At 40.2% G+C, this 24,322-nt stretch overlaps 1 pseudogene; it reads right to left on the bottom strand.

Annotated features, from left to right (window-relative positions):
- Nucleotides 1–7,181: 7,181 nt before the first annotated feature.
- Nucleotides 7,182–8,804, bottom strand: LOC104236354 (probable pectinesterase 53; annotated as a pseudogene).
- Between the last annotated feature and the right edge of the window lie 15,518 nt (nt 8,805–24,322).

A 24,322-nucleotide genomic window follows, 5' to 3' on the forward strand; every position in this document is an offset into this window, starting at 1 on the left:
GAACACTAATTGCAGCTTAGAAGTATTTTCAAATTAATTTACCATAAATAAATTGTTTCTCACCAAAAGTATTTATGAAAAAACACTTTTAAAAAAAATCTCAAAATAAATTAATTTTAAAAGCTTGGCCAAATATGCTATTGAAAGGGCAAGTGGAATGGTATAGCCCGTTTAGGGATACACATCCAAGGTCGTTGATTTTTTATTTTGAATTTCTCATCCACTATGTGCATTTTAGACTAATTCATATTAGTGCAGCTAAGGAATTTGAGTTGATTTGGAGCAGTGAGCACCATAGCCAAGTGGTGCGGGAGAGGCATGTGAAAGTCATATCTTAAGGTCCATTTGCTAAATGGTGGATGAGTCAGCATATCAGATTCTGTCTATATTCAAGGCATGTCAATTGTCATGCACTCGAGGTACATCCGCTTGATTGATTTATGCTGTTTTTGAGGTATTCTCGAGATTTGTTATTACCAACGTATTTCTCTATAATAATATCTCTATATAATAGTTAATTACTATAAAAGCTAAAAATTGAAACTAATTTTTATATTATGTTATAATATATGGTTTCTATAATCGCACTTCATTATAGTAGCCAAAAAATATTATAACAAACAAGACTGTTATAGAGAGGATTGACTGTATAATTTCTATAATTAAATTGCTTTATTCAGTACAAATACTTGAATAAGTATTACTCCCTCTGATCCACAATAAGTGACCAATTTAGTTTTTCATTTTGGTCCAAAATAAGTATCTATTATATAATCAAGAAAAAATTTAATTTGTTTTCCAAAATTATCCTTATGTATGTATCCTTAAAAAGTCATTCACTCCTCACATTTGAGAACAGAAGTAAGTGCTACTATAATTATGCTGCAACATTTAATTAAGGGTAGTTTAGTCACACTAATTATATTGTTTGAGCAAAAAAGTATGAGACCTTTTTTGTTAAACTAATTAAATAAGAAGATGGAGGGTAAATCCTAGTTAAGGATAATTAATTCTAGATCCGAGATGAATAATATGAATAGAGAAACATAGCTGAGTATAAATGCTGGCAGTGATTATGGCCAGATTTAATAGCATAAAGAGAGATGCATTAAGTAATATTAAATGGCAATAAAATGTAAATAAAGGAAAAGATTCACCCAAACTTGAGTGAAGCGTATCCTCTTTTATTTGATAAAGATGAAGGATAACAAATACAAGGACCTTAGGACCCTTTTTGGATCTGATGAAGGTTTGGGATCACACATCCTCTAATCTCTTTAGAGAGGTATGTTTACATATTTTCTAGAGAGAGGGAGAGAGATAGCCCCTTTTGGGAAGTCTTTTCTTCCTATTTATAATGGATATCCATAGAAAATCCTAAAAAAGTATAATTAGAGAGAATATTCAATAGAATATTTCCTTTGAGGATTCCAAAGCAAACTAGCTATTTCATCACTGCTCGACCTCGGCCTTATTGATGACTGTCCGACCTTGGCCTTATTGATGACTGTCCGACCTCAGCCTTACTGTCTTCGCGTGCCGAATTTCTCTAATCTGATTTTGATCCATGCATATATTTGTCTAAAATTTAATATTTTCTTATTGGGCATGCCCAAACCAAATTGATCACTTATTGTGGACTGGATGGAGAACCTTTTAACTTTTGTGTATCCGTGGCTCTTTTGGGATGCGTGGATTCTCAATTTCTCTTGGTCTTGCAAACACGTGAACAAGTTGAAACTTTTAAATGAATGGAGCCGCTCTTCGCTTTTAAGTAGTGGAAGTAAGAGTCAAAATAGTTAGGTTGGTCACCAAGTGAGTCGCCCAAAAAATGACTACACTCGAACAAGGACTGCCTAACTCCTCCTCCTATACCATGCAATTTTCATCAGTTTAAATAAGTGTCCCAGTCAATTTGCGATTTGCGAAAAGCCAAAGTTTACGTAAGAGAAGATAGATGCTTCTACTTGTTGACGATTATCGATTTGCAACGGAAAATTTTTACTCACATTAAAAAGGAAGATATTCCCCCACTCAAATGGACTTAGGGGTCGTTTGGTTGCTGGTGAGAAAGAGAGTTAGTTATGTACTCTAGCTTATACTATGTTTTAATTGTTTCGTACTTTCGTTATAACTTTCAGCACATCATGTACGTTGCTTGATTATTATTTTACAATTCCACATATTAAAAAAAAATTATCAGTCAATTTATGTATTATTTTATGCGAGATAAAAAATAAAATAATAAACCATACATAACTAATCATTGCATAACTAATTCCTACATAATTAATCTATACATTATGAATATCTGCATAATTCTAATCGGCAACCAAACAACCCCTTATAACATTAACTTCTGTAGGGGTGACTTACTACCAATTTATGTCAATTATCATAAATATAATAAACTCATACTATATTTTATACTAATTTTTTTAATTGTTCTCATTTATATATTCACTTGGTCTCAAGCAATATAACACGTTACATTTTGGAATGTTTCCAAAATATTAGATGTCATCTTATAAACTTTATTAATTTTAAAGATTCAACTTCACTTTAGTATTCATCACTTAACCTTTCATTAAATATTTGATTCTAGTAAATCGATGTTTCATTATTTTTATATTTTGTTCGGTATGCCCATAAAACACTAGGTAATTCCTCGGGCCAATTGCCTTTAGCCACTTCCAACCTCTTTTTGAGGTATTGTATAATCACTTTGTTCGTTGACTCCGCTTGATCGTTTGCGCTCGGATGATAAGGCGAAGATGTGATCCTCTTTGCTTTCAAGTCTTCGAGGAACTTTGTGACTTTTGCATCGATAAATTGTGGCCCATTATCACATGCTATCTCTTTTGGTATTCCGAACCTGCAAATTATATTTTCCCACAAGAAATCCACCATTTCGCGCTCGTCGATCTTCTGATAAGGTCATTCTTCTACCCACTTAGAAAAATAGTCAGTCAAAATTAAAAGAAATCTTTCCTTTCCGGGAGCCAGTGTCAATGGTCCGACGATTTCCATCCCCCACTTCATGAACGGCCATGGGGACAGAACCGAATGTAAAGGTTCTGCCGGTCGATGCACTAGTGGTGCGTAGTGTTGGCACTTATCACATTTTCGTACGAAGTCTTTGACATCTTGTTCCATGCGGGGCCAATAATATCCTGCCCTTACCAACTTCAGTACTAAGGAATCTGCGCCCGAATGCTTGTCGCATATCCATTCGTGAACTTCTCGCATGACGTAATCACCTTCGGATGCCCCTAAGCATCGGGCCAGTGGGACTTGAAAAGACTTTCTATACAATTGGCCTCTCTTGAAGTTATATCGCGCCGCATTGACGCACATCGGGCCAGGATGCTTTAGGGTCTTCGGGTTACTTCCCGTGCTCGAGATAATCGATGATTTCACTCCTCCAGTCCCAGACTAAATTAGTTTGTAGTATCCAGGACCGATTTCATCAGCTGTACTACCATCCCATATTTCGATCCCTTTATTTCTTTCGATGATCCAAGGTTAGCCAATGTGTCTGCTTCTGCGTTACCTTCCTCGGGATATGAGTAATTGACCACTCCCGGAATCGAGCCAACAAAGCCTGAACCTTCACCACATATTGTTGCATGCGCTCCTCTTTGGTTTCGAAGATCCTGTAGACCTGATTTACCACTATCCGTGAGTCGTATTTGAGGGCCAGTTCGAGTCCTACAATCAAAGCTTCATACTCTACTTTATTGTTAGTTAAAGGAACCGTTCTGATGGCTTGCCCGAGGGTTTCCCCCGAAGGTGTGATTAATAGTATACTAAGCCCGGACCATTTTACGTTGGAATCTTTGTCCGTAAATAAGGTCCAAATCCTTGATGTTAATTCTGACACCATTACTACCTCTTTGGTTGCCAAAGGCAGTAATCCCGGATTGAAATCAGCCACTAAGTCAACCAAGACATGCGACTTAATTGTAGTCCTTGGTTTATATTCTATTTCGAACTCACTCATTTCAACGGCCCATTTGGCCAATCTACTCGAGAGCTCGGGTTTGTGAAGGTTGTTTCGCAAAGGGAAAGTGGTCACCACAGCTATCGGGTAACATTGGAAGTAGGGCCTCAGCTTCCGAGCGACGACTACTAGAGCTAAGGCTAATTTCTCCAAATGTGGGTAGCAAGTTTTTGCTCCCGTTAAATTTTTACTAACATAATAAATGGAAGATTACGTACTTTCGTCCTCACGGACTAAAACCGCACTTACCGCAACTTTCGAGACTGCGAGGTAGACTAACAATGTTTCATCTTCTTTTGATTTTGATAGTAATGGAGGGCTTGATAAGTATTTTTTAAATCCCTCAAGGACTTCTAGCACTCCGGGGTCCATTCAAAGTTATTAATTTTTTGAGCAGTGCGAAAAAATGATGACATTTTTTTATGACTGGAAAGTGAACATGCTCAAAGCTGCCAATCTCCTCGTAAGTCTTTGAACTTCCTTCACGTTCGACAATTGGTCTGGGATATCTTCGATGGCATTTGATTTTGCCGGGGTTTACCTCAATTCCCCTTTGCGATACCAAAAATCCCAGAAATTTTCCAGAGCTGACCCCGAACGCGCATTTCGGGGTTAAGCTTCATGTTATGCTTCCTTAGGATATCAAAGGTTTCTTGCATATGCTTAAGGTGATCACCTACATTCAAAGACTTAACGAGCATATCGTCCATATAAACTTCCATAGTTTTTCCTATTTGTTTTTCAAACATCTTGTTCACGAGCCGCTGATAAAAGGCTCCAGCATTTTTCAACTTGAAGGGCATCACATTGTAGCAATATGTACCGAAGTTTGTTATAAACGGAGTCTTTTTCTGATCCTCCGGGTTCATCTTAATTTGGTTTTACCCAAAATAAGCATCAAGGAAACTCATTAATTCGTGCTCGGTCGTGGCATCAATCATTTAATCGATGTTTGGTAGTGGGAACGAATATTTCAGGCACGCCTTATTAAGATCTTTATAATCTACACACATGCAAAATTTGTTGTTCTTCTTAGGAACTACGACTATATTAGCTAGCCAGTCGGGATACTTTACCTCTCGGATTGACGCGGTGTTAAGTAAGCAAGTTACCTCCTCTTTGACGAATTTATTCCTCACTTCCACAATAGGGAGTTTCTTTTGTCTTACCGTAGGTATGTTGGGGTCCATACTTAATTTATGTATGGTTACCTTCGTCGGGATACCTGTTATATCTGCATGTGATCATGCAAAACAATCGGCATTAGATTTAAGAAATTCAATAAAGCTAGACCTGAGTTCGGGGTGCAATCCTGTCCCCAAGTGGAATTTTCTTTCTAGGAATTCTTCAAGCAATGCAACTTGCTCAAGCTCTTCCGCTATGGACTTCGTTGCATCCGTCTCTTTTAGACCCTGGAAATACCTCGTCACCTGATAATATTCTGACGTTTCTGCCCCCGGGCCAACTTCATCTAGTTCGGGAGCAGGCGTCCGTTCCTTTAGTTGTTATGCCGCGTGTCCTTTTTCTTTGCTACTGGAGATAGAAATTGCGTTCATCTCTCTTGCCGTCGGTTGGTCACCCCTTATCTATTTAACCCCCTGGGCGTTAGAAACTTCAGTAGTTGATGATATGTTGATGGTACAACTTTCATCTCATGTAACCATGGTCTTCCCAGAATAATATTATATCCCATATCACTGTCTACCACTTCGAAAAGGGTTATTTTCATTACCCATTCGGCATTTATGGGAAGCAAAATCTCTCCTCGAGTTGTCACGCTCGCGAGGTTGAATCCGGTGTGTAGTTTTGTGGTTGGAATAATACTTCTAGTGAGTTTAGCTTGCTCCAATACTCTCCATTGTATGATGTTAGCTGAACTTCCTGGATCCACTAGAACACGTTTAATTTTAAAATCTAGCACATTTAAAGAAATTACCAGTGTGTCGTTGTGTGGTAGCAACAATCCGTCTGTGTCCTCCTCTGTGAAAGTGATATCGTCTTCGGCGACTTCTTGGAGCCTTTTGCTATGAGTTATTGATGCTTTCGTCTTTTTTGCTGCCGAGAAGGTGACTCCGTTGATTTCGTTCCCTCTGAAGATCACGTTGATCGTTTGGCGCGGGGGATCTTCTCCTGCTTTCGAGGGTTCCGCATTATCCCGTTACGACTATAGTTGTTCTTAGCTCGGTCACTTAAGAATTCTCGAGATGACCATTATTTAACAGTGTTGCCACTTCTTTTTGGAGATGTCGACAGTCCCCAGTCTGGTGGCCATTTGTCCCGTGATATTCGCACCATAAGTTGGGATCTCTCTGGTTGGGATCAGATCTCATTGGTTTCAGGAACCGTGCTTCTTTGATGTTTCTCATGGCCGACACCATCTCTATTACGGTGACGTTAAAATTGTATTCTAATTGCTTGGGGTAGGAAGGATCCCATGACCCCGACACTTTTTTATCCTATAGTGATCTATTGTTCCGGCTGCGATTAGTCCTTCTGTCGATGGCAAACATGTCCGCTGCCCGAAAGCCTATGCTGCGGCCTTCGGTCCGTTCGTAGGGCAAAATCGACCCCTCGAAGGTCGTCTGTCCGTGTCGAAATAATCTTTTGATTTTTCTTTGTTCTTCTCCCGTCCTTTGGTCGATGATGAAAAGCCAACTTGATCATCTTCGATCCTTATCTTTGATTCATACCGGTTGTGGACATCCGCCCAAGTCGTTGCTTGAAACTCGAGCAGGCTTTTCTTCAATTTATGGGAAGCATGGGAACTTCTCGGATTCAGTTCTTTGGTGAATGCTTTAGCCGCCCATTCATTCGGGATAGCCGGGAGCAACATTTTCTCTCTTTGGAATCGGGTAACGAACTCTCGTAGCAACTTGGATTCTCTTTGTGCAGTTCTGAATATGTAGGCCTTTCGGGCCTGTACTTTTATGGCCTCGACATGAGCCTTGATGAAAGAATCTGCGAGCATCTCAAAGGAGTCTATGGAATGCTCGGGTAACAGTAAATACCACGTCAAGGCTCCCCTCGTGAGAGTTTCTCCGAATTTCTTCAGCAAAACGGATTCAATTTCGTGAGGAGCTAAATCATTTCCCTTCACTGCCGTTGTGTAGGTGGTAATATGCTCCTGATGATATGAAGTTCCATCATACTTCAAGTATAACTTGTTACAATGAGTCACCTAGTTGATAAAAAATCCATCAAGCAATTCATGGCCATCAATAAAGCTAAGTGACATAAATGGTTTGGCCTCTTGTTCCGTGAGCTCCCTAGACCATTTCACTCTGCCTCCAAAATTGGCCCCTCGTCCTGAACACTTATATTGCCCATAAAACCCCATCCTGCCACGACAACGTAAGTAAGAGTTTAAGTTATATATATACGGCAGCATATAGATTTTTTATATTATTGGTGAAATTTAACTAGTTTAAGTAGATTATTATTATATTTTTTTAAGTTACTATATTAATCTTGATACAGAGAGTACCTGCTATTATAAGTCAAATTAACCAGATAGTGTAAAAGTTCTTTACACTGACATCGGCTCAACTTAACTCTTGTAAGAGTTGAAGTTTAGTCGGGTTAAGTTGACTTATTACAACAATGACTTTTAGCAATCCTAATAAGGTAATTTTGGAAAATAGAGTAATACATGCTATACCAAGTTAATGTCAAAACATGTATTTTTGTAATATCAAATTAAAAAATAAATAAAGGTAAGGAATATTAAAGGGACATACATTTGCCTGTTTTTATCGCCCCAAGCGTACCATCCATTGTGCATAATAACTTTATCCATGTAAGTATAAGAAACTACGACCCTAGAGAAATTGCCCCAATTCTCTACCCAAGTAAAGAGCACCAGAACCAGTAACTTTGCAATTGACAAAAGAGAACCCCGTTTCCTCCATCAAGCTCTCCCTTTTCTGGGCTGTCAATGCCCCGTAACTTTTGGTTTTGGAACGTAAATGGCATTTCTCATAAAGGGAAAGACCATTTCCAAATATAAAATCTACTGAACCTTGGATATAGCAGTTCTTGAAATAATGTCTACCTCTATGATCATATAATGTGTCTTGTGATCCCATGAACTTGCAATTGATGAATGTTGCTGTGTCTGCTGATATTCTTAATGCCACCGCTTGCTTTCCTAGTGCTCCGCATGGTGGCGGTTTTGCTTTATTCTGTTTGCGGATGAAACAAATATTAATGCAAAGTATGCATTCTTAAGAATGCATGTCCAAATTCTAGTATATGTTGAAAAATAACATATGTTATCTGCTATAATAGATTAATATATAACAATAGCGTAAAAGTGTTGTACACTTTCAACTTATGTGAATTAAATCCTACCTAAGAAGATGATTAGTTATTAGAAAATTCCGAGTTCTAAAAGGCTTTAGGAGAATTAACACTTTTGCATATGAGATCAGTGACCTATATATATACTACGTATTATCCGTGAAACTATGTTGTATTACAAGAATTACTAAGTTCTTAATCCATTATTGTAAAAAGTGTAATAGATTTTAATGTGAGGACATATATAAATGCTACATATCAAATTTAAATCATGAATTCAGCTCTAGATTGAGGATTAATGGAGATAACAACTCCGACAATAATTGACGATGGGGATAGAGTCAATAGCTTGTTGCACCGTAGTAAAATGTCCAAATCTTGGGGTTTTGTTCACCTTAATGCATTTGCAAGGCTCATACTTGTTTTTTGCTTCTTGAAATACAGAATGGTTGCGAGAACCCATGCGCTTGACCCAATTCAAGTAGCCAACTTGATTAGCCATCTTCACTTTATTAAACCTCCTGGACTTATTAGCATTTGCACTAACGGCAAACAAGATTAAGACAACTAGCAACTTTAATAAAATAAATCTCCAAAAAGCCATGACCCTATGGAATTAATTATGATGAAGACTAAAGACAATGAGAGCTAACTATATATATGCAACAAAATATAAACTAATTACTCTTCCTTTTGTGGGTGATTGTTTCTTCTTCTTCTTCTTTTTTTCTCATTTTCTTTTTTATTTCTCTGCTTTTCTTTTTCTTTTCTCCTTTTATTTTTTTCTCGTTTTTATTTATTTATTTTTCTTTTTCCTTTTTTCTTGTTCATATACTTTTTCCAAAATCATATTTTTCTTTATTTTCTTTATTCCATAATATAGTTTTATACTAAATTTGGCTCGTTTCTTCTTCTTCTTTTTTCTTTCTTTTTTGTTTATTTCTTTAATTTCGCGTTCCTTTTCTAATTTCATTGAAATTTTTATAATTTTTTTTTCATATTGCTATTTATGTCTTCTAACAACTACTTCTTATACAATGAATATTATTTTCATAGAACTCCATACAAAATTCATTTGAGAAAACATTTGCAAGGTCCTAGTTGGAAAATTTTAAAAATGACTTATTTATTATGGTATATTATTATATTATATTGTATATTATAACAGTATAATGTTACTATAACCATACCTTTATCTTTGCACAATAGCACCTGGATGATTCAACAATCAAAGTATACTATTATGGTATATTGTATACGATTATAGTATATTATTATAATACATTGTATACTATAATAGTATGTTGCAGTATAGTTATATACTCCTACTGTATATTGTATATTATAGTGGTATACTATTAGGTAACTATGTTCTTCTTCGATTATTACTGTATATCGTTGCAGTATATTATATACTATAACAATATAGATATATACTCCTACAACATATTGTATATCATAGCGGTATACTGTTGGTAACTGTGTTCTTCTTCAATTTTCAGCAGAAAAATTCGATTTCAATCACCTCAAATCAGCTCCAAATGCGATCAAATTTCAATATGAACTTCTAAAAGGTACTATAAGCAATATTTAATAACATCCACTTTGAATCAAACAAGAAATCTTTAAAATAAAAATTTTAAATTCAAGAGCTTCAAGCCCAACAATGGTGGATATTCAAATAAACATAAAAATTCATATCCGGGAAGCTTATTTGAAGGTACTATAAGCAATATTTTATAGCACCCACATCGAATCAAACAATAAATCTTCAAAATAAATTTCAAATTCAGGAATTTCAAATGCAACAATGGTGGGTCTTTATAGACACAAAAAAATTAGATCCGAGAAACTTAATATATAACCACAACAACACATGGGTTCAGAAATACAAATAAATACACAATCAAGAATATACTAATATGGTAAGAGGATTTTGGAGTAAAACTCATGTACAATAATATGAAAGCTTGTCTCTTAAAATTTATATAAATGATAACTAGGGATTATGGTTTATTTTACAATCCTTCTTACTTAAGTTTTGATTAAAAATGTGTACAAAATAGTCCCAAAGGCTTACATGTTATACTTGTTTGCAGGGTTTGGTCAAAAAGGTGACAATTAGTCATAACCAGCTCAAAAAGGAGCGAAACATGCACAAGTACCAAGAACAAGTCCAAGCACAGTGCAGCAGATCCACTGTGACCGCATTCCATTTAGTGCAGTCCGCAGTGAGGAGATTCAGAGGGGTGCTTATTTTGGAAACTCAAGCAATGCGGTCGTAAAGCAGTTTGTGCGGACCGCAATGGCCTCACCACGGTCGCAATCGAGACTATGCGGTCCACAAAGAAGGAGTTCAGAGAGTAGGAGTTTTGGAGATTAATGTCAATGCGGTCCGCGGTCCTTTTTGTGCGGACCACAGTTGAAGCCACCGCGGCTGCGGTGCATTTTATGCGGCCCGCGATGGCCAAGTTCAGAGAGCATAGACTTGAAGCCAAAAAGCCTCACCACGGCTGCACTCCATTTTTTGCGATCTGTGGTACCCCCGCAGGGGTATTTTTGTCCAGAAAATTCGGCATAGTATAAATACTTTCTTTTCCCATTTTTAGGTCATCAGTTGTAATCTAACTTTGAGCTGCGCTCGTGAACAATGGTTTTTGACCATTTTGAGTAATTTGTGGCTACTTTAACACTGATGTTTCTTTATCTTAGTTTGTAATTAAATTTTATGGGTTTTTTTTCCATCTATTTCTGTGTTTTCTTCCATTATGATGAGAAGCTAGACCCATTAGCTAGGGTTGTGGCTCAACCCTAGTGTGGGTATTTGATGGGTCTTGAGTTTTAAGGCTTGAGTGTCTATAGGTGTTTGATATTTGGACTAATTTGTGTTTTTCATGTTGAATTAGTGATTGCAAATACTAATTTGTGCCTTTTTGACTTGGGCTCTTCTTGAGAAAAAAAGTTTGAGTCTAGGAAAATTAGTCCAACAAGGAATTGGGGTGTATTCAAGAGACTGATAGCCCTAATTAAAGGGTTAAACCTAGAGATAGTAATGCCCGACTTGAACCTAAATTGCTTGCACAAATTATCACACCCAATTGGTCTTGAGAAAGTCAATTAGGGCAAAATTACTCTAACTACCGAGAGGTATAGAATGCGAAGTTTAGTGCATTGGTTATATCGTAATCCCCAACATGACAACCTTGCCTTAGATTCGAGAACCCGTCAAGTATTCACCTAGGAAAAAGTCATTTTCCTAGTGCTTCTTTAACCATTTAGACAACCTTTCAAGTATCTTACTCTTAGCTTAATTTACCATCTTATTAGCATAATATTAGAAGTAATCAAAAGACAATTATGATTGGAAGTGCAATTAAGAGCAATTACGCATCTCTAGTTTAGATAGGAATCCAATTCCCACTTCTAGCTCCCTATGGATTCGATCCCCATCTCGAGTAAAAGCTACTTCGACCACTCTCGCTACTTTGTAGTGGTGTAGGGTTGGCTCCGATCACTTTTTTATGTCGTTGTCGGGAAGCTAACGGTTTTGGCTATCTATCTAAATAGTTTTGTGTATTGTTCTTCTTACCTTTTGCATTATTAATTTGTATGTGTCACAACTTCAGGTACAAAATGGCAGCAAACAATGCACCTCTTGGAGATCTTCCACCGGCGGAGGAGGTAGATGACAATATTGATGATGAGGTTCCTATTGTGCCTGAAGGACAAAGGAGAAGCCGTCAAGCTAATGATAATATTCCAGACCCTCCCCCGACACCTCCAAGAGTGGCTCCTCAAGTGCTTCCCAACCAAGGATATGCTAGTGTAATTGTCCCATCTCGGATCCAGGCAGGCAATTTTCAAATTACAAATGTGATACTGATATTGTTGGAGCAACGAAGGTATTTCAGGGGCGCTGCCAATCAAAATGCTTACAAACATCTCAAGGGGTTCGTGGATACCTATTGGGGGAGCAAGCAAACTAATGTGTCATAGGATGCACTTCGGTTGACACTATTCCCTTTCTCACTTATAGGGAAGGCATTGGATTGGCTTGAAAGACTTCCCAACCATTCCATCACTACTTGGGATGACTTGGCGGATAAATTCATTACAAAGTTCTTTTCGCTGGAGCATATGACAGCATTGAGAGATGAGATCTTAGATTTCAAGCAGGAGCCCACCGAACCATTACATGAGATATGAGAGCGATATAGAATCATGGTAAAAGAATGCCCCAACAATGATATGACTGAGGCAATGATACAACAGACTTTCTATCGGGGCATTAACACAACAAATCAATGCATAGTGAACCAACTTGCTGGGGGTAATTTCATGAAGCTGTCTTATGATGAGGCTTGTGACATTTTTGACGAGATGGCTAACATGTTCTCCGCTTGGCAAAGTAGAGCCAATGCGCCACAGGGTGACCCCACGTTCACTCACTTTCACAAAGAGCTACATGATCATGGGCAAGCTATAGCAGAGCTGACAACAACAATGAATCAGCTAGCAAAGGCACAGTTACAGTAGGTTCAAAATCCACGCCAAGTAAATGCTATGGAGGGTGTCAACATGCTTGTGAACAAAATAAGACAAAGAGGTCAATAGAACCAAGGGAGTTCGGATCAATATGACAATGATTGTGGTAGATTCCAAGATGATGATTATGATGGGCAGAATAAAAAGGTGCAATATATGAACAACTATCAAGGCCAAAGGGGCAATTCGTCCAACCAACAACAATGGAGACCCCAAGGCAATTGGGGCAATCAACAACAACAAGGGAATAGTAATTAGGGGAACAACAACCAAAATTCCAATTGGGGAAATTAGAATAATCAGGGTAATTGGAATGGCAACAACAACAACTAGGGTGGTAACAACAATTAGGGTGGTTGGAACAATGACAATCAGTGAAATCGGGGGCAAGACTTTCAAAGGCCCCCAATGTATCAACAATCGAACAATCCACCCCCATTTCCATCCCAAGGTCATAGTTCTTCCAATAATGAAATGAGGAAAATTGAAATGATGTTTGAACATATGATGAAAAAGAATGTGGACTCTGATGCTCAGTTGGCTTCCCACAATACTTCAATTAGAAACTTGGAGGTTCAATTAGGCCAAATCTCACAATCCTTGAATACTCTCCCTAAGGGGGCTCTACCAAGTGATACGGTAGTTAAATTGAAGGGTGGGAACAATCATGTTCTGGTGGTAACTGTCACACCTCCTTTTTCCGCGCCCGGGGGGCACAAGGGAGTTTTTTCCAATTAAAGGACAATCGAAACGGGATTTATTTATTTATTTCAGAGTCGCCACTTAGGAGATTTAGGGTGTCCCAAGTCACCAATTTTAATCCCGAATCGAGGAAAATAATGACTCTATATTACAGTCTGCGTACCAGAAATCCGGATAAGGAATTCTGTTAACCCGGGAGAAGGTGTTAGGCATTCCCGAGTTCCGTGGTTCTAGCACGGTCGCTCAACTGTTATATTTGGCTTATTTATCTGATTTTTAATACAATATGAACTTATGTGCAAATTTTAACTTTTAACCGCTTTATTATTATTGTTTTTACAAGAATGTGAACATCGCTTAAAACACGTCTTTGGACTGCGTCACATGAAATGCACCCACAATCCGGAACGCCTTTTATTTGATGTTTTGAGATTTGGATTTGGGTCGCATGAAATGCGCACCCGAGTTTAAGAAAGTAAATTATTAAACGCGCGCCTAAAGAGACTATCGCGTTATTATTTTGCGGAGGCCGTGAAATTCGCTAAACGACCCTCCCGAATTCTAAGTAATTTTAAACAAGTATTTACTGAGGGCCCCGCAATTTGTATTTTTATTCGGCGAGGCTCATCTCATTCTTATTATTTATTATTACTATTATATTTATTTATTAATTTTTTTTTTTTTTTAAGGATGCCATTTTATGTCTTTAACAATACTAAACTTACGACCTCTTTACAATTAAATTCCCATGATTTGTTATAAGTTTAATAAGAGGAGTTTAGTGAATGAGTGTTTCGATAGTAGTAACAACATGCACTAATACTATTTTTTCGAATGAACTAACCGAAGGAAAGGACGAACAGATTAATGTCAAACTTGTGTCATAGTACGACTAGTCCAACTTAATTAAACGACATCAAATAAACAAGAATAACATAACATGAAAATGAACAAAAATGCAGACAGTGAAACATAGGCAGAAAATTTCCATACCAATTTTTATATTGCATCTCAAACATTCAACATAAAGTTTATTTATCTAATACATCGAGGTTTACTAACCTTTGCACCTCGACAAACTCAGAACGACAAACACGATTCCGACGGAACTCAAGCCGGACCTCTCTGAACGAAGAACAACGACGGAACCTCGGACAGCACCTCGACGTACCGGACCTCGACGAACCAAAGACGACCTCGATGGAAAGCTTGGACCCCGCAACTGTCGACGCCCCAAGATTGTTAGTGGCTGCTGTATCTCCTACGCAGCAACGACCGCCTCCCTGACGATGAAGCAGCAGTAGGGGGCGACGGGCTGAATGACGGAGAAGATGGTGACGATGGTCGCCGGAGTTTGCTGGTTCGGCAGGTGGTCGTGGGGGTGACGGGGAGGGGTGGTGCCTGGGTGGTTTTTCTGCTGGTTTTCGTGAGGACGGTGGAAAGGCGATGAGGAGTTGGGCTGCGGCGATGGGTTGTCGCTGTGGGTCGCGGTGCTGGGTTTGGACACGGGGAGGTTGACGATGGTTTAACGTCGGAAAGGCGACGGGATGGGGGTGGTGCCTGGGTGGTTTTTCTGCTGGTTTTCGCGAGGACGGTGGTTATGGGGTCGTTTGGGCAGCTGGGAGGTTGGCGGGACTGGGGTTGCGACGGGGTGGGTTGTTGACGATGGGTGGTTGCGATAGTAATGGTCGAGGGCTATGGAGGTCGTTGGTTATGGAGGTCGTTAGTTATGGTGACGGAGGGGACGTCCGGGAGTGAGTTTTTTAGTAGGGTTTTTCTCTTTCTTCGTTTTAAGAAGAAAGAGGAACAGTAGCTTCCAAAACCAAATTTTCAAAGTCCGTTTTTTCAATTCCAAAAAAATCCCCCTCCTTTCATGTTTTGTCCGTGTATTTGTAATGTCTTTGCCCAGAAAAATGAGCCCCACGCGTGGTGGGGTTCAAGGAATATGTCCCCCACGCGTGGTGGGGTTCCCCACGTGTCCTGGACACGGTTTATTATGGGCTAGGTCCGAAAATTAGGCCTAAAACCGGGTAGTTTAAACCCGAATATTATTCTTTTGCCCGGACCCGAGAAATAGGAACACGTTGCTTAACTAGTCCTATGTAAGCAAAATAACTACCAAAAATAAGACTAGTATTTAAACAAAACTATATATTTTTTTTTTTAAAATATTTTTTAAAGATTTAAAATAGCTACAAAATATTAATGAAACTATTTTTTGTAATTTTCGTTTTTCTTAAATATTAAGATAAAATATGAAGTAATATTTTTTTTGTATTTTTCAAAGTTAAAATGACTATAGAATATTAATAAAAAAAACTATTTTTTGTAATTTTCGTTTTTAATAAAGACAAAATATAAAGTAATATTTTTTTGTATTTTTCCAAAATTAAAATGACTACAAATCATTAATAGAATTATATTTTTTTGTAATTTTCGAATTTTATATAAAGTACCAAAATAAAGTACAATTTTTGTATTTTTCAAGTTTATGAGAAATACATAAACTAACATTTATATATATATTTTGTGATTTTTTTCTTTTTGCAACAAAATAAGGTAAAATAGTTAAAATAGCTATACTAGACCCAATTTCACATATTCACGCTAAAAATGTGAAAATTCTCGGGGAGGGTTAAAAATCACGTGCTTACAGCTGCCCCTCTTTGACTGGAAACACGAAGAGTTTTCCGACAAAGAACGACTAGACGTGTTTTTGACCCGACCATTGCTTGGACGGACTACACTTAAGGAAAGGGAGGGATTGTGACCGAGCCCTGGTATCTGAGCTGCCTACATATCCTTGGTTATACAGGAATCAGGCCACGTGTAGTTCGGAAATGAGAGAGATAGTGAAGTGTACCGAGGTGAAGAGCCGATCGAGGTGCCGTTCCGTCGAGGTTCCGGTCCGCGATCCTGTCATTACAACAAAAATGAAAACTGAAAAAGACTAACTAAGCCTATCAGCTACTAGTTACAAGGATTCCTATCTCTTAAGTCTTCTGAAGCTTGGTCTTGAGTCTTGAACGGTGCTTCACGCAGACTTTGGATCTGAACCTTGATACTTGCTAGTTGTAGGTGCTAGTTCTTGAGCAGACCACATTTGCTCTCCACTTTCGTGTTTTTCTCCCTTTTTGTTTTTCTCTTTTCTGACCAGCCTTTTGTGAATGCTGGGGATTTTTATTGCTTCTTGCTGGGGATTCCTGTTGTATTCCTCTGCTTTATTGATTATGAGTGTGCTCCTTTCTCATATGAGCGGGCTTTTGACTTCAATACTTCAATTGTATTCCCTTATTCTCCAGGTGGGTGCCTGATTTCTATTTCTTTTGTCCTTGTTCTCCAGGTGGACGCCTGACTTCTATTTTTCTTTGTCCTTGTTCTCCAGGTGGACGCCTGATTTCTTCTTTTCTTTGACACGCAACAACCTCCGTTCTACAGGCGGGTCCCTGACAATCAAAACAAACAAAACAAACAAAATTTCCTAACCCAGTTTGTACTAGGAAGATTCGTGAGTCGTTAGCAAAATTGTAACTCATTTATACTACTGATGCAATGATGAGTAAACTAAAGACTAGGCTAGGATGTGCATCTCCTACGGGTAAAACAAAACTTTTGTTAGCAAATGCGTCTGCTAAAATAAAACCTCAATGACTCAAACAAAAGTATTCCCGCATTATACTGGTGGGCGACCTAGAACTTAAATGTATTCCCGCATTATACTGGTGGGCGACCTAGAACTTAAAATGTATTCCCGCATTATACTGGTGGGCGACCTAGAACTTAAAAGTATTCCCGCATTATACTGGTGGGCGACCTAGAACTTAAAATGTATTCCCGCATTATACTGGTGGGCGACCTAGAACTTAAAAGTATTCCCGCATTATACTGGTGGGCGACCTAGAACTTAAATGTATTCCCGCATTATACTGGTGGGCGACCTAGAACTTAAATGTATTCCCGCATTATACTGGTGGGCGACCTAGAACTTAAAAGTATTCCCGCATTATACTGGTGGGCGACCTAGAACTTAAAATGTATTCCCGCATTATACTGGTGGGCGACCTAGAACTTAAAATGTATTCCCGCATTATACTGGTGGGCGACCTAGAACTTAAAAGTATTCCCGCATTATACTGGTGGGCGACCTAGAACTTAAAATGTATTCCCGCATTATACTGGTGGGCGACCTAGAACTTAAAAGTATTCCCGCATTATACTGGTGGGCGACCTAGAACTTAAATGTATTCCCGCATTATACTGGTGGGCGACCTAGAACTTAAAATGTATTCCCGCATTATACTGGTGGGCGACCTAGAACTTAAAAGTATTCCCGCATTATACTGGTGGGCGACCTAGAACTTAAAAGTATTCCCGCATTATACTGGTGGGCGACCTAGAACTTAAAATGTATTCCCGCATTATACTGGTGGGCGACCTAGAACTTAAAAGTATTCCCGCATTATACTGGTGGGCGACCTAGAACTTAAAAGTATTCCCGCATTATACTGGTGGGCGACCTAGAACTTAAAATGTATTCCCGCATTATACTGGTGGGCGACCTAGAACTTAAAAGTATTGAAATTGTTTCCCCGTTCTTCCGAGAAAATTTTCGACAATCGGCAGAAAATTTTCTGCCCCGGTTTTTGGTAACTTCCATGGCATTGCATCTTGTTGCCGTCATCAATTCTTTGCTCTCCTGCAAAAGACAAAAGGATTTAGTCAGTTTTAATCGTGGTGGTAGAGGGTGCCTTTCTGGCGAGCAATTTTTCTCTCTTCCCCTTTTCTTGCTCTTTGTCCCCATAATTGGTTGGCAGGCAAAGTTGCCTGTTGGGGGTCTCTAGCCTGCTGGGGATTGGTTTTCAATTTATCCCCTTTTCTGCTTTCTCTTTAAACACATGATGTGGGAGTCTGCTTCTAACTCCCGAAACCACTCCCTTTTGGAGCTTACTTCTTCCATAATTTCCGGGCACAATCCCTGCATTGCCTGGGACCGGCCTTTAAGACTGTTTGTATCATCCTGCATTGGATGAATTTTCCTTTGGTTTCTGGTAGTAAGCTTTGAAAAATCCTTTCGAGACACATTTTAGGAAAAGAAATAAAGACATGGAAAAAAAAGAAAAACTTTCTGAACCAATATTTTGTGGGAGGAGACAATCCAAAGAACTTATCTGGAGGACACAACTGGTCCCCGTGATCATGACGTGCACCATAGATTCCCGACCCAGTCTATTTGTATCAATCGATTTGTCCGACGGTCTGACTTGCTGGGGATGATAAATGGATGTTCATCTTGTTGCGAATGTGGTAGCTTTGCTGACCTGTTTCGTCGCCTCATAGTGCCCTTCGAGGGGTTTTCACTAATGAGACTCTCTCTTTTCTCTCATCTCCCGGCGCCTTATGGTGCCTGTGAAGGTTTTCACCAATAAGACTCTCTCATTTTATATCCCTCATCTTACATCGCCTCTCGGTGCCTGCGAAGGTTTTCACCGATGAGACTCTCTCATTTTATTTCTTTCGAGGAATCGGGGTGTTGTAGATACGACCCTCTTTTCTGGAGATTCCTTTGACTATCAATTCGTTCCCAATCTTACGATCCTCTTCTTTGCTGGGGCTTGGTGTATTATTCTCGGTCTTATTCGCCTGACTCGACATCTCTTGAACATTGATCGGGAGGTCTTTTGGACGTTGATGTTGGTTTTGGTGTGGGGTTAAAGAAAGGCTATGAGAGAAATGAAAATAATTTGATGGGTGATGTGCTACAACTTTTGGAATCGAACCTTTGTTGGAATTTTAAAACATAACTTCTGCCCCAGTTTTCTTGCTTGGGGAATTTATTATTTATACTTATGTTGCGCTATGTGCGTTACGCACGCTGTGCCTATTACGCACACTATGTACATTATGCATCGGATATCCCCTATGATGCATACTATGACCGAGCCGTGAGGCGCCTACGTATCCTCTTTGAGGAATCAGGTCAAACGTAGTTCCCACGGTTTTGTATTTCTTATGATTTTGTCTTCTTTTTTCTTTTCTTTTTTTTTTTTTTTTCATGTCCTTTCCATTAGTGATTCCAAAAGAGGGGTATGAAAGAATTACTTAAGGCTCAAAGGGGGAAGCAAGGGTTAAACAGTGTTTGGATAGAAGAAAGAATTGCCTCCGTCATCTCATTATCCATCAAATGCCAAATACAAACAAATAAACCAAAAACTGCCATAATTAAAGAAATTACGCATAATATCTCTTGACTGCATCTGAATTGATAGCCATGTCGACACATCTACCCTCGATATCTGTCAAACACAGAGCGCCGTTGGACAATACTCTGGTCACGATATAAGGCCCTTGCCAATTTGGGGCGAATTTGCCTTTTGCCTCGACCTGATGTGGGAGGATCTTCTTTAACACCTGCTGCCCTACCTCAAACTTCCTGGGGCGCACCTTCTTGTTATATGCTCTTGCCATTCTCTTCTGATACAGTTGACCATGGCACACTGCTGCCAATCTTTTCTCATCTATCAGGCTCAACTGTTCCAATCGAGCTTTTACCCATTCATCATCATCAATCCCGGCTTCAGTGACAATTCGGAGGGACGGAATTTCGACCTCCGCTGGTATCACGGCCTCAGTTCCGTATACCAACAAGTAAGGAGTTGTGCCTATGGAGGTCCGGACGGTAGTGCGGTACCCCAATAAAGCAAAGGGTAATTTCTCGTGCCACTGTCTGGACCCTTCCACCATTTTTCGCAGTATTTTCTTGATATTCTTATTGGCTGCTTCGACTGCTCCATTTGCCTTAGGACGATATGGGGTGGAATTGCGGTGTGTAATCTTGAATTGTTGGCATACCTCTCTCATCAAGCTGCTATTAAGATTCGCACCGTTATCCGTGATGATCACTTTTGGGATCCCAAATCTGCAGATGATATGGGAGTGAACAAAGTCCACCACTGCTTTCTTAGTTACTGATTTGAAGGTTTTAGCCTCAACCCATTTGGTGAAGTAATCAATGGTCACTAGAATGAACCTATGACCGTTGGACGCTGCTGGCTCGATGGGCCCAATGACATCCATGCCCCATGCTACAAACGGCCAGGGTGCTGACATCGTATGTAACTCTGTTGGCGGAGAATGAATCAAATCTCCATGTATCTGGCACTGATGGCATTTCCTTACGAAAGTGATACAGTCGTGTTCCATGGTTAGCCAATAACACCCTGTTCGAAGGATCTTTCTTGCCAATATATATCCGCTCATGTGTGGCCCACAAACTCCGGCATGTACTTCCGCCATAACCGTCGTTGCCTGCCCGGCATCTATGCATCTCAACAATCCCAAATCCGGGGTTCTTTTGTACAATACTCCTCCACTGAGGAAGAAACCATTCGACAAACGCCGAAGGGCTCTTTTTTGGTCCCCAAAAGCATGTTCTGGATATATCCCCATCCTAAGGTATTCCTTGATATCATGAAACCAGGGTTCGCCATCTGCTTCTTCTTCTACGGCATTGCAGTAGGCGTGCTGATCACGGACCTGGATGTGTAGAGGATCAACATACAGTTTGTCAGGGTGGTGCAACATTGATGCTAAGGTGGCTAAGGCATCCGCAACCTCATTGTGAACTCTCGGGATATGTTTGAACTTTACCGATCGAAATTTCTTGCTCAGATCATGCAAGCATTGTCGGTATGGTACGAGTTTTAGATCTCGTGTTTCCCATTCTCCCTGAATTTGATGTATCAAGAGGTCCGAGTCTCCCAAGACCAAGACGTCTTGGACATCCATGTCAGCAGCCAAGCGCAGACCCAGAATGCAAGCCTCATATTCGGCCATATTGTTGGTGCAATAGAAGCGTAGTTGAGCCGTAACAGGATAATGCCGTCCTGTTTCAGAAATGAGTACTGCTCCTATTCCAACCCCTTTTGCGTTTGCAGCTCCATCGAAGAAAAGCTTCCAACCCGGTTCCTCAGGTAATTCCAAATCAGTCGTGTGCATCACCTCTTCGTCAGGAAAATACGTTCTTAAGGGCTCGTATTTTTCGTCAACGGGATTCTCTGCCAAATGGTCTGCCAGTGCCTGGGCTTTCATGGCCGTCCTCGTTACGTAGATGATATCAAACTCTGTGAGCAGAATTTGCCACTTTGCCAACCTTCCCGTGGGCATAGGTTTCTGAAAGATATACTTCAATGGGTCCAAGCGGGATATGAGATAAGTAGTATATGAAGACAGGTAGTGCTTCAACTTCTGAGCTACCCAAGTTAGGGCGCAGCATGTTTTCTCGAGTTGAGTGTACTTGACCTCATGCACTGTGAATTTCTTGCTAAGATAGTAGATGGCCTGCTCCTTCCTTCCTGTGTCATCATGTTGCCCCAGTACACAACCAAATGAGTTTTCCAAGACTGTCAGGTAAAGGATTAGGGGTTTCCCGGGCTTAGGCGGGACCAACACGGGTGGATTAGACAGATACCCTTTGATTTGGTCGAAAGCCTCTTGACACTCTGTCGTCCAACCTTCTGCAGCATCCTTTCTCAGTAGCCGAAATATGGGCTCACAAGTTGCTGTGAGTTGAGCGATGAACCTGCTGATGTAATTGAGTCTACCCAGCAAACTCATTACCTCTGTTTTGTTCCTTGGCGGTGGCAAGTCTCGGATGGATTCAATTTTGGATGGGTCTAACTCAATCCCCCGTCGACTGACGATGAATCCTAGCAACTTTCCTGATGGAACCCCGAATGCGCATTTGGCCGGGTTAAGCTTGATATCATACCTCCGGAGTCTTTGGAAAAATCTCCTTAGGTCTGCCACATGGTCCTCCTGACGCCAAGATTTGATGATCACATCATCGACGTACACCTCTATTTCTTTGTGTATCATGTCATGAAACACAGCAGTCATTGCTCGCATGTACGTTGCCCCAGCGTTCTTTAAACCGAACGGCATTACCCGATAGCAGTAGGTTCCCCATGGCGTAATAAACGCTGTCTTCTCAGCATCCTCTTCGTCCATTAGGATCTGATGATATCCCGCATAGCAATCCACAAAGGATCCGATCTCGCGCCCAGCGCAGTTATCGATCAAGATATGAATGTTGGGTAACGGGAAATTGTCCTTGGGACTCGCTTTGTTGAGGTTGCGGTAGTCGACGCACACCCTGATTTTTCCATCCTTCTTTGGGACTGGTACCACATTGGCCAGCCACTCGGGATACCGAGTGACCCGAATGACCTTCGATTGCAACTGCTTAATCACTTCTTCTTTGATCTTTACACTCATTTCTGTTTTAAATTTCCTTAGTTTTTGCTTGACCGGAGGGTATGCCGGGTCAGTGGGCAATTTGTGAACCACTAAATCGGTGCTCAATCCAGGCATATCATCATATGACCATGCAAAAACATCTTTGAATTCCCTGAGAGTTTCGATCAATTCTGCTTTGACATTCGGCTCAATGTGGATGCTAATTTTGGTCTCTTGGATGTTATCAGCGTCTCCTAGGTTCACAGCCTCAGTGTCATTTAGGTTAGGCTTGGGTTTCTCTTCAAATTGGCACAGTTCTCGGTTTATTTCTTCGAAGGCTTCCCCTTCGTCACCTTCGGGTTCATTATCACAAACGACCTCTTGCATCATTGAGTCAGATTCAGATTGATTATTTAGACTAGGTCGAAGATCCGCTGTACATGCCATGTCATTAGGACCAGTAAAAAGAGAACTGTTCAGAAAGAAAAAGAACAAAACAAGAAATTAAAAAACGGGACAAAAGAAAAGAACTTTATTAAATTTGCAGGATAAAAAGGGTTCACACTTTTACAAAACGAAAGTAAAATTGGGATTACACCCTCGAATAATCCGATCAAACAAACAAACAAACAAAACATTAATCAAAGCCTACTACCAAGACTCCCCTCGGACAGGAAGAGGAGTAACCGTCCAATTGTTGATCTTGGCCTCGGGCCCCACAAATTGTATCTCTGCTCTGCTGGAACCCTCTCCAGCTTCCACCATACTGACATCCGCGAATAGTCTTTCAAAACTCTGATTCAGGTCTTCACTTATGCCGATCAAAGGTCCTCGAATCTTTGGGATCGCTGACCCCTTGGCACTAGCTTTAACAAAAGACCTCGAGAGGCGTGGCACTGGTTTAGGCAGAAACCAGACCCTCTTCTTCATTTTTCGCGCCTGCTTCCTGTCTGCTGCGGTTGGTTTGAATCCCAACCCGAAAGTTTCCAGATTCTTAGGAAGGGAGACAGGTTGGACTATCCCTTGAAGTTCAACTCCCAGGCCTTTTCCCGGCACAAACCCATTACCCAGCATTTCTGATACCATCATTACTGTTGCGGCAGTCACCCTAGGGTGCGGGATGATTTCTCCTTCAGAAATTTTGTTGGCCGACCCTGTATCGAGAATCTGGTAGACCCAGGGACCCTTGTCATCAGTGGTCTCTATGAAAGGCACAATGGTTCCGCCCATGGTGCATGTCGTATCCTCGCCGTGCAACACGACCTCTTGTCTTTCCCACTCGAACTTCACTGTCTGATGTAGGGTGGAAGGCACCGCTTTAGCTGCATGAATCCAAGGTCGTCCTAACAGCAAGTTGTAAGATACCGTGGCGTCCAACACCTGGAATTCCATGGTAAACAGGACCGGGCCAATGGTTAGTTCAAGTACAACATCCCCCACAGTGGCTGTTCCGTTTCCGTCAAACCCTCGGACACAGATGCTATTCTCCCGGATTCTTCCACGGTCAATCTTTAACTGGTCCAGGGTGGATAATGGACA

The sequence above is a fragment of the Nicotiana sylvestris genome, chromosome 2, assembly GCF_000393655.2.
Source record: "Nicotiana sylvestris chromosome 2, ASM39365v2, whole genome shotgun sequence".
NCBI classification, from domain to species: domain Eukaryota; kingdom Viridiplantae; phylum Streptophyta; class Magnoliopsida; order Solanales; family Solanaceae; genus Nicotiana; species Nicotiana sylvestris.